The sequence below is a fragment of the Rana temporaria genome, chromosome 5 (assembly GCF_905171775.1).
Source record: "Rana temporaria chromosome 5, aRanTem1.1, whole genome shotgun sequence".
Classification (NCBI taxonomy): Eukaryota; Metazoa; Chordata; class Amphibia; order Anura; family Ranidae; genus Rana; species Rana temporaria.
In genome coordinates this window covers 326,199,194-326,208,895 of record NC_053493.1, presented here as the reverse complement: position 1 = coordinate 326,208,895, position 9,702 = coordinate 326,199,194, and positions in this window count along the sequence as shown.

Sequence of the window (9,702 nt, the reverse complement as noted above, 5' to 3'; positions counted from 1 at the left end):
CGGTCAGCGAAGAAGATGTAATTACTGGGATTGTACAGCGGAGATTATCCTTGTATCCAGAAACGTCCGTGGAACTAATCAACCAGCTATTCCGGGAAGCAAGGGAAGAGATACAAACGAAGAGGGGACAAGAACTGGAACTGGTAAGAGCGAGACAGCCCATTACACCTGCAGTTCCTACCCCCCCACCTGCTGCTACAGGAAAGAAAATACCGTTCACTGCATTTAAAGCTTTTGTAGAAAGTGAGGAGGAAATCGATGGATATTTGGCGGATTTTGAGAGGCAGTGCTCACTACACCAGGTACCACCAGACCAATGGGTCACTATTTTGTCGGGGAAATTGTCGGGCAAAGCCAATGAAGCCTTTCGGGCTCTTGCTCCAGAGGATATTTTACAATACCAGCAAGTTAAAAAGGCGCTGCTAACCCGATACGCCGTAACTCCAGAAGCCTACCGCCGGCGCTTCCGGGAGTCCAAGAAGATGGCTGTGGACTCCCACATGGAATGGGCCAACCAGTTACAAAGGGTGGCATCCCTTTGGGTCCAAGGGTGCAAGGCCAACACCGGGGAGGAAGTATTGCAGCTGTTCCTAATGGAACATTTCTTCCAAGACCTGGCCGCAGACATACAAGACTGGGTACGAGATCGCCGTCCCGCTAACTTAAACGAGGCGGCTCGGCTAGCAGATGAGTACGCGGAGACAAGGAAAGTAAGCCAGGGTACTATGCGGCTGGCTCAGAAGGTAGAACCGCGTACTCCAACCGTCACCCCACGCCCAGAGTTTCGGGCCCCAGTCCCACCACGTCCTCAGGGGCCTAGCAACTACCCCCTGGATTCGCCTAGGGTGACGTGCCATCACTGCAGCGACACGGGACATATTGCTCGTTATTGCCCTTTGAGAGCTACAAATAACAATTGGAGACGCACAACACCCAACACAGAGGTCACTCCATCACGTTCCCCTGCGGCCCACTGCCTGGAGACCGAGGGGGGCCCTGAGGAATGTCTGGGAATTTGGTATGAGGCAGACCCAATACAAGCGGCCTCTCCGGATAACCGTCAGCATCACCGTCAGGAGGTACGAGTGAATGGACAAGTAGCACAAGGCCTAAGAGATTCCGGGACTACTATCACTCTGATTCAAAAACATCTGGTAAAGCCAGAGAACGTGTCCACTCGCACAGTTGCCGTCCGGGTCGCAGGGGGTGCTGTATTTCGCGTACCCACCACCCGGGTGCACTTAGACTGGGGAGCCGGGTCAGGAAAGACCACAGTTGGTATCATGGACAACCTACCTGCCGAGGTGGTGCTGGGCAACGACATTGGCCCTCTGACTTCGGCTTATTTACCTACACCTGCTGCTGCTTGTGCCGTGACCACCCGCGTTGCTGGAATCAACCCGCTTGCTGCTGAGAACCGGGTAAGACTACCTTCCCCGACATGTACTGTAGATCCGGCACAATATCACAGTCTAAAATGGGAATGTGACAAGTTGGCCAGTGAGAAATCAGAGATGCAACGACACTATGTCATGTATTATGAGATGTCCCGTGGCTTGAACATTGAAATGCACAAACAGGTGGAAATTGTCAAAAGATTAAATGGGATTTGCATCCAGGTGGTGCCGTATCTGTCCCAAGAGCATCAGCAACAGGTTTTGGGAGCCATTGAGAGAGCAAAGCAAGTGACTGTTCCAGAATTTAATTCTATTATTCACCGTCACCATCAGCTACCGACCTGGTAATTCAATGGGAATGCCGACGGACTGTCCAGACAAACTGAACTTTTACCCTAACAGCAGACCGGACATCCCCAAGTTGATCCGAAAAAGATCAATCCGGGTCTGCCGGAGTGTTCCACAAAAAGGGGAGTAGTGTAACGGACATATGCATGCTGCCGGGACAGTTATAATCTTCATGCAGGGAGGACTACAAGGAACTGCATGGCTTGTCACAATTGGATGTACCACATTGTATTCTGAGCTCAAAGGGTTAATTGGACAAGTCTCTTTCATTGCTGAATGCTAATGTACCCTTCGCATAGCTAATGAACTCTCTCTTGTGTAGGTAACAGCCCCCCTGTGAGGTGTATGCTGATGGGGATTATGTGTGAGTGATAATTGTTTTAAAGGTTAATTGAATTCTATTGAGAAAGGAATGTGCCTGGCCAGAAAATGTTAAGTGGTTTGCGGTGCCGAAGCGTCTAGAGACTGGTCAAGTGATTAATTCAAGGAGATGTCATTGTTTCAGGGGGTCTGTGTTGAAGCCCCCTACTGGGTGAAGGGGGGGGGCGGAAACTGTCATTGTTCTTGTAACAGTTGTAAGCAGATATAAGCAGGTGAAATATGCCAAATAAAGTTAGTCCTGCTTGACTCTGCAAACGTAGCCCGTCTCGTTTCTTGGAAGGGCGTTCGATGGGATATACCGGCGGTACCTGCATATCGCAGCTTGCCAGGGAAAAGGACGTCTCCAACGGCTGAGACCCTCACACTACTTGGGTAGCCGTTACACATAAGTTTTTCCTAACAACGTCAGATCTCTGCTGGCGCTGTCAGGAGGAAAGGGGCACCCTTTTACACATCTTTTGGCCCTGCCCCCGACTTCAAAATTTCTGGGGGGAGGTCCACAGGATAACACAACAATTCACGGACCGCTCTGTCCCGTACGACCCGGCCTTCTTCCTTCTACACGCTAAGGACACACCAGCTCGCATTTACAAGACCTCGTTTGTGCGTCATTTTCTGGATGCAGCAAAGGCCTGCATTCCTATTCTATGGAAGGCCCCACACCTGCCTACCGTCGCCTCATGGCTTAAAAGAGTAGATGAGGTGGGTAGGTTGGAGGACTTGGTCCTAACCAGCCAGAATAGACAAGAAAAGTATAAAACGACCTGGCAACATTGGAATCTCTTTAAGTATTCCAATGAAGGACAACTCCTGAGGGGGGAGTTGAATCGGATTTGACTCCATCCTGCCCCCCCACACTAAATCCACACTAGACCCCCATCGAACCCTCATGGGCTCCTTGATGCCAATGTGGGTGATGCCCTATTTCACAGAGAGATGGCGCCGCTTTATAGGTGAGAGACCAGACCCAGGTCCGTGGGTCCCAACCCCCCTCCCCCCTCCTCGCCACACCTCTCCCCCTTTCTTCGCCTCTCCCCTTCCCCTGTGCTACCCTTCCCCCCCATTCCTTTTCCGTATCTGGGTAGTCTTGCCTACTCTCTTCTATTTTCTTACCCTGCTACACTAACACCTTTAGATGAAAAAGGAAAAAGAGGGGGCTGGGCCCAGTGGTTCACAGTATAATTCCATTACGCACCTGGGATACTGATGCTGCACCACTCCCGCAGGAGAACCTTACCCATGTGAATGTTTTGTTGCAATGATATGACTTGTTGTACTGTTAATGCTGTGGTCCTTGCGGACCAGTTTCCCTGATATAAATAATAAAAAAAATAAAACGATTTTGAAGTAAGCCATGTAAGTAACTAAACTTGAGCATAAAGTGGGAAGGGAGAAGCCGCAAAAGAACTGCAGTGACCTGTGCTGTGCAAACAATGAACATGCTGATAGTAGGAGTGACAAAGATATGAGCTCATTAGTGTGCTGCTTCTCTTTTTCCTGTACAATCACATGAATAGGGAAATACAAGAGCTGAATGGTTACTTAAAGCGGATGTGCCACTAAAGAAATATATTAAAAGCCAGCAGCTACAAATACTGCAGCTGCTGACTTTTAATATAAGGACACTTACCTGTCCTGGAGTCCAGCGCAGATCGCTCGTCACCCTGCTGCTCCCCCCTCCATCCACGGTGAGGGAACCAGGAAGTGAAGCGCTCCGGCTTCACTGCCCGGTTCCCTACGGCGCATGCGCGAGTCGCGCTGCGCCCGCCGATTGGCTCCCGCTGTGTGCTGGGAACCGAGTGTTCCCAGCATACAACGGGGGACGGACGGGAAGCAGAGAAAAAACCCGTCTTTTGCCCGTATCGTAGGGCCGGAAGTGGGTGCAGATACCTGTCTGTAGACAGGTATCTGCACCCCCCTCCCCCCTGAAAGGTGTCAAATGTGACACCGGAGGGGGGGAGGGTGCCGATCAGCGCGACTTCACTTTAGAGTGGAGATCCGCTTTAACTGTAGCAGACAAAAAATGTGGTCTTCTCCCCTGTTAAACTATATCATGCTATGCAGAAATGCATGGACAGAAACACAAATCCTTTGACAGGCAAAAAATGTCCTGAATACAGTGTGGGCTAGATTCAGGTAGCCCTGCATAACATTGTGCGGGCGTAACGTATGTGGGCCGTATTCATAAAGAACTTGCGCCCTAAGTTACGGCAGCGTAACGTATGTGGGCCGCCTAATTCAAATGGGGATGATGTGGGCGTGTTTTATTTAAATTATTGTTTACCCCGCGTATTTTACGTTTTTACGAACGCCGCATGCGCCGTTTGTGAAAGAATCCCAGTGCGCATGCTCGAAATTCCGCCGCAAATCATCATTGCTTTCGACATGAACGTAAATTACGTCCAGCCCTATTCGCGAACGACTTACGCAAACAACGTAAAAACTTCAAAATCTGACGCGGGAACGACGTCCATACTTAACATTGCGTACGCCTCATAGAAGCAGGAGCAACGTTACGCCGGAAAAGCCTTACGCAAACGACGTAAAAAAATCTGCATATTCTACGCCGAAAACAACGGAAGCGCCACCTAGCGGCCAGCATAAATATGCACCCTAAGATACGACGGTGTAAGAGACTTACGCCAGTCAGATCTTAGGCTAATTTCGGCGTATCTTGCTTTCTGAATACAGAAAGAAGATACGTTGGCGCAGCTTTGAATTTACGCGGCGTATCTATAGATACGCCGGCGTAAATCCTTGCTGAATCTAGCCCTATGTATTTAATGTGAGTATTTAGCTGATTGCTCATAGTTCTGCTTTAAACAAGACTCTCATAATACACCAAGGCCCTCTTTACTGAACAAGCCTCATGTCTACCTTTCCTACTAACTTACCTTACAAGACTACTTCTACTATTACTACTAAACTACAGGTATTCTTTCAGAACAGCATTAGCCTGTATTACCACATACATTTGAGGATTAAAATAATCTGAACACCCTTCACCACACTCATAGCCTTAGAACATTTTTTATTTTATTTTCCATTTCCTATTCTCATTTCATCTGAATAATATATGATTTGTATACCTATGATTTATTCATGGCAACATAAATAGGGCCTTTGTAACTACATTTTCTGGTAGGCTTTTCAACCTACAGCTCTTTATCAGCTTAATACAAGCATGACCTTTGCAGTCTTCAACACATGCTTGCAGTGTCTTCTTAGTAGTGAGCTACAGTTATTTTATTGGTTAAGTACATTTGATCTTGGCTAATTGTTCGGTAGCTACCTCTCTTACAATGACCAGCTTTTTAATTTTTGAAGCTTCTTAGAATCTTTTATTATGACTTCTATGTTTGGCAGTTCCCTGAATGTGCATTACACATGCAATAGCACATCAACCAGACAGTCTGACTGCATGAATAAATAAACCAGAATGTAGCAAAGAGCTATTTTAAATGCTGGCATCACATTCCATGCATATGTGAAACATCAAAGATGATTAGTGCAGACAGGGGATCGGAAAACTGTAAAGGGTTTTAAAAAACTTGATAGGATCTGACTCTCTTTATGTGTGGATATAGTCCTTCTGACATCATTTTATTTTAATTTAATATTTTGTTAAAATAAACCTTCTATTTGTCAGATTAAAGAATCTTTTAGCTACAGAATCATGTTAACACTTTATAAAAAATACTTTGGTATTCAAAAAAAAAGAATCCATTCTTTATAAAGTTTTGGAAAACTTTGAGGTGATTCATGAGTTGTTGTGTTTTTTTAGACATGATGCCAGCTCTGTTCAGCTTCCTTCAACTAAATCCTAAAGATGTAAATAAATCTCAGTGCAACTCTTAAAAAAAGATGGAAAGTCAAGAGAGAGGTTGGCAGGATGATGAATTGTAGTCATAGTCCACAGGCAAGTCAAAGAATGCTCTATGTACTTATTGACTAGTGCATTGTAAATATGGCCTAATGATCCACATACTGTCACATTTTTTGGGAACTTTGGATTCAGTAGAACAAGACATATGGGAACTATATTTTCCACTGTTAAAAAATACACACGTACCAAATTATTCCATTATATTCTATGCATTACAAGAAAACCTGTTCCTTCCTTAATGTTAGTAAACTGGTACATCTTGGTGTCTAGAAGTCTGTTTAATTTCTAGCGCACCCTTGGAGTTCCAAAACCTGGTTTCTCTAGCCACAGCATTAATGATCAAGCTCCACCCCCTGACAATCCCCACACCTTCCAAACAGCATTTTAATATGATGGCCCATGGGCAGCCTCACTGTCCAGGGGACAAGTGACACTAAAAAATATCCCTGAGAATAAAGAAAACAGGCCGCCTAAATTTAAACCAAAGCAGCACTCAGTCCCCAATATTTTTTCATTAAATTGTCATTACATTATGCAAGCCCCTCCTTTTTTCTTTCCAAGGGTATCCTACTTTTTGACTCCTCTTGTAAGTCTGGCCCTAGGTCCATCTACCATCATCAGCTCTTGGTTGCCAGTCTTTTATGTGGTACTTTGTCCATAGCATTGAGATCCTCGTGCTAATAATTCTGTTCTGTGCATTTGCATCATTGTGTTCATCTTTACTTTAACAACCTCTGTGTGAGTATACTTCCTTTTTTTCACATTGTGACCTATACAATGCCGATGCATGGACTTTTTATTATTATCTATTATTAGACAAGGAATCACATGTTCTAGCAACCATATGTGGCATTTTGCATATACATGTTTGATCTGTTGACATTGAAGATGTTACCATAATTCAATTGTACGTGTTTTTTTGTATCTTGTAATAAATGTAGTATTTTTATAACATCCTTTTGTAACATTTTATCCAGCACCACTCATGAAAGTCCCATGGGCAATTTTTTTTCCAGCTTTAAACAATATCTTTATTCTCAAAAAATAATCCTTACATATCCACTACAACAGTAAAAAAAATGAATTAGGAGGAGGCTGAGAGTAGAGTTGGCGAACAGTTCGGCTCGAGCATCAGGTCAAGTCGAACATTGGCTGTTCGCCCCATTTGGGGAATACCCGTGTCCGCCCTGCCAAACGCCTTGCAATGCACTGCGCACTGAGGAATCTGAGGAAGGAGGCCACGCCCTCCTAAACATGTTATCCTGACAACTACAGTGTCCTCTCTCAGTTAGCTTCACAGGAACTCTCCCCAGGACAAGTGTTGTAGGCACCCCACAGCCCTCTCCTGACCGGCTGTTTCTTCAGTCAGTGAGCGGCTCACTTGTGGCCTTTTGGCAGCTGCTTGATGAGCCTGTGTCTGTGGAGCCAGCCCATTCAGCCATCCAGTGGTCTTCTCATTCCCTCTGTCCCTCGCTAAGGCTCTCTATTGGAGGAACTGTTTGACTCTGTTTTTTCACCTTCACTTGTGAGTGTATTGATTTTATTACAGGAGCATGCTGTGTCTGTGATGTCAGAAGGGGGTGATGCCACCATGTGACTTAGCCACACCCCCTACCTATTTAAGAAATGTCAAATGGCTTTGCCTGCAATAGGTAGCTAGCCTTCATGTCGGCAGAAGCGGTTTCTCATTTTTCGGGCGTGGCGTATGGCGTGATTGACAATGGATTTGCACTGGAGACAGTTTTTTTATTTTTTTAATAAAGAAATTGTCAAAAATTATGTGTGTGTTTTTATTCTTTATACTTTTTGACACTTTTTTGGTGAACAGGTACGGTGCCCAATACTCATTTAATGCGGGGGCAGGGATGTGGGGGCCCCCTTGCCTGCAGACCCCCACAACCACAGCCCAGGGTTGTGGGGATGAGGCCCTTGTCCCTTTCAACATTCAACATTCAACATTTTTTTGGCATGGAGTTCCCCTTACAAGCCATGCCAATAGCCAGGTGCCAGCAATTGCAACTGTGAGTCATTTCAAATGTGATTTGACTTGTTTTTTTTTCTTTAGAATTTTGTTGCTGCTCATGTTCTATATATGCTACAGATGCACCACTTTACAGGCATACTAAGGAGACAGCCCAGGCACTATATTGAAAGGATTTTTTTTTTATTGTTGCACCTTGAGCACCATTAAAATCACTGCTCCTGAAAAAAACAATAATTTTTAAAAACATTTTTTGTTTTTCATCTCTAGCTGAGAGCAATAGAATGTACTTTTTGAGTTAAGAATACTCATACATAATTTAACAGAATTGTTTTGTTTATGGACACTAATTAGATACTAGAATCGAATTATTTTCAATATAAAGTTTTGCTTGTGTAATATCTTCATTTGATATTCTGAGAAATATGATTTTTTTTATCCAAAAGTGTTTTTTTTTTGTATCGAAATGGGCATAAAGCAACAACATCAAAGTTGACAAAGATGTGTACCTAAGTTGTACATATTCAGTCAAAAGAATAGATAAAACAAGGACTCTGCAATATAGCATATGTAGAAGGAATTTATTACATTTCTATGTAGAAGGAATTTATTACACAGACAATTGTCAAGTTATCAAATTGAAATGAGAAGCCTAATCATAGACTGTTCGCAGGAATAAGTGAAGGATAATACAGCAAAAACAATATTATTTCAGTATAACGAATTAAGAAATTATGAAAACCTAAACTAAAAGTGTTGTCTGCCATCTCAAATATAGGGTTACAGTGGAACCTCAGATTGCGAGTAACGCGGTTAAGGAGCGTTTCGCAATACGAGCACTGTATTTTCTAAAATCCTTTGTTGTCTTGCAAAATGAGCAGGATTCAGGCCAAAGCAGTGTGCAGTACTGCGTTTGGCCTAAGGTGGGGGGGGCATCGGAGCCGACAATCGGCGACATTTGGAAATGGCCGGAAAGGCCTAGAGGGCAGTTCGGCTGACCTTGGCAACCTTGGAAAGGCTTGTGAACGGAGTCTTTCCGAGGTTTGCCGAGGTCAGTCGAACTATGCTCGGGTCTTTTTGGACATTTCCGAGGCCCTCTGGCATCCCGCCTGTGGACACATACGGTATTGCATGCCATTGAAGTCAGTGCGGAACAAATTATTTTCGTTTTCATTGACTTCAATGGGGAAACTCGCTTTGATATGCGAGTACTTTGGATTATGAGCATTCTCCAGGAACCGAGTATGATCATAATCCAAGGTTCCACTGTATTTGAAATTTAGTAGTACTGTTAGACATAACAGATCACAAATAAATGTATAGCACTGCAGCCTGAGTGCACAAGATTTAAACACATAAAAGTTACTGTTCAAAAGCAAGTTTGATGGCAAGTACAAGATCCTGCCTGCTTCATACCACACATTTTCAGAATTATTTTCAGACAACCTCTGTCATAGATCAGTTTCTAATATTTATTGTTGTGTTGTAGGCAACCTAACTTGGATCAACACTTTAGCTTCTTGGCAATAAACAATACCTCATTAAAAAAGTGTGCAATAAATGTTTACTTCTAAAGGCTGAGGAAGATTATGCAAGCATAGTTGAGGGCCTAGTTGTACTAGAGAACCCATGATGTCATGTAAAAATTGTATTATTTGTTTCCAGTGAGTCTGTGCCTCTGGGAAGGATTGGAGCAGGTGGAAAAAGGA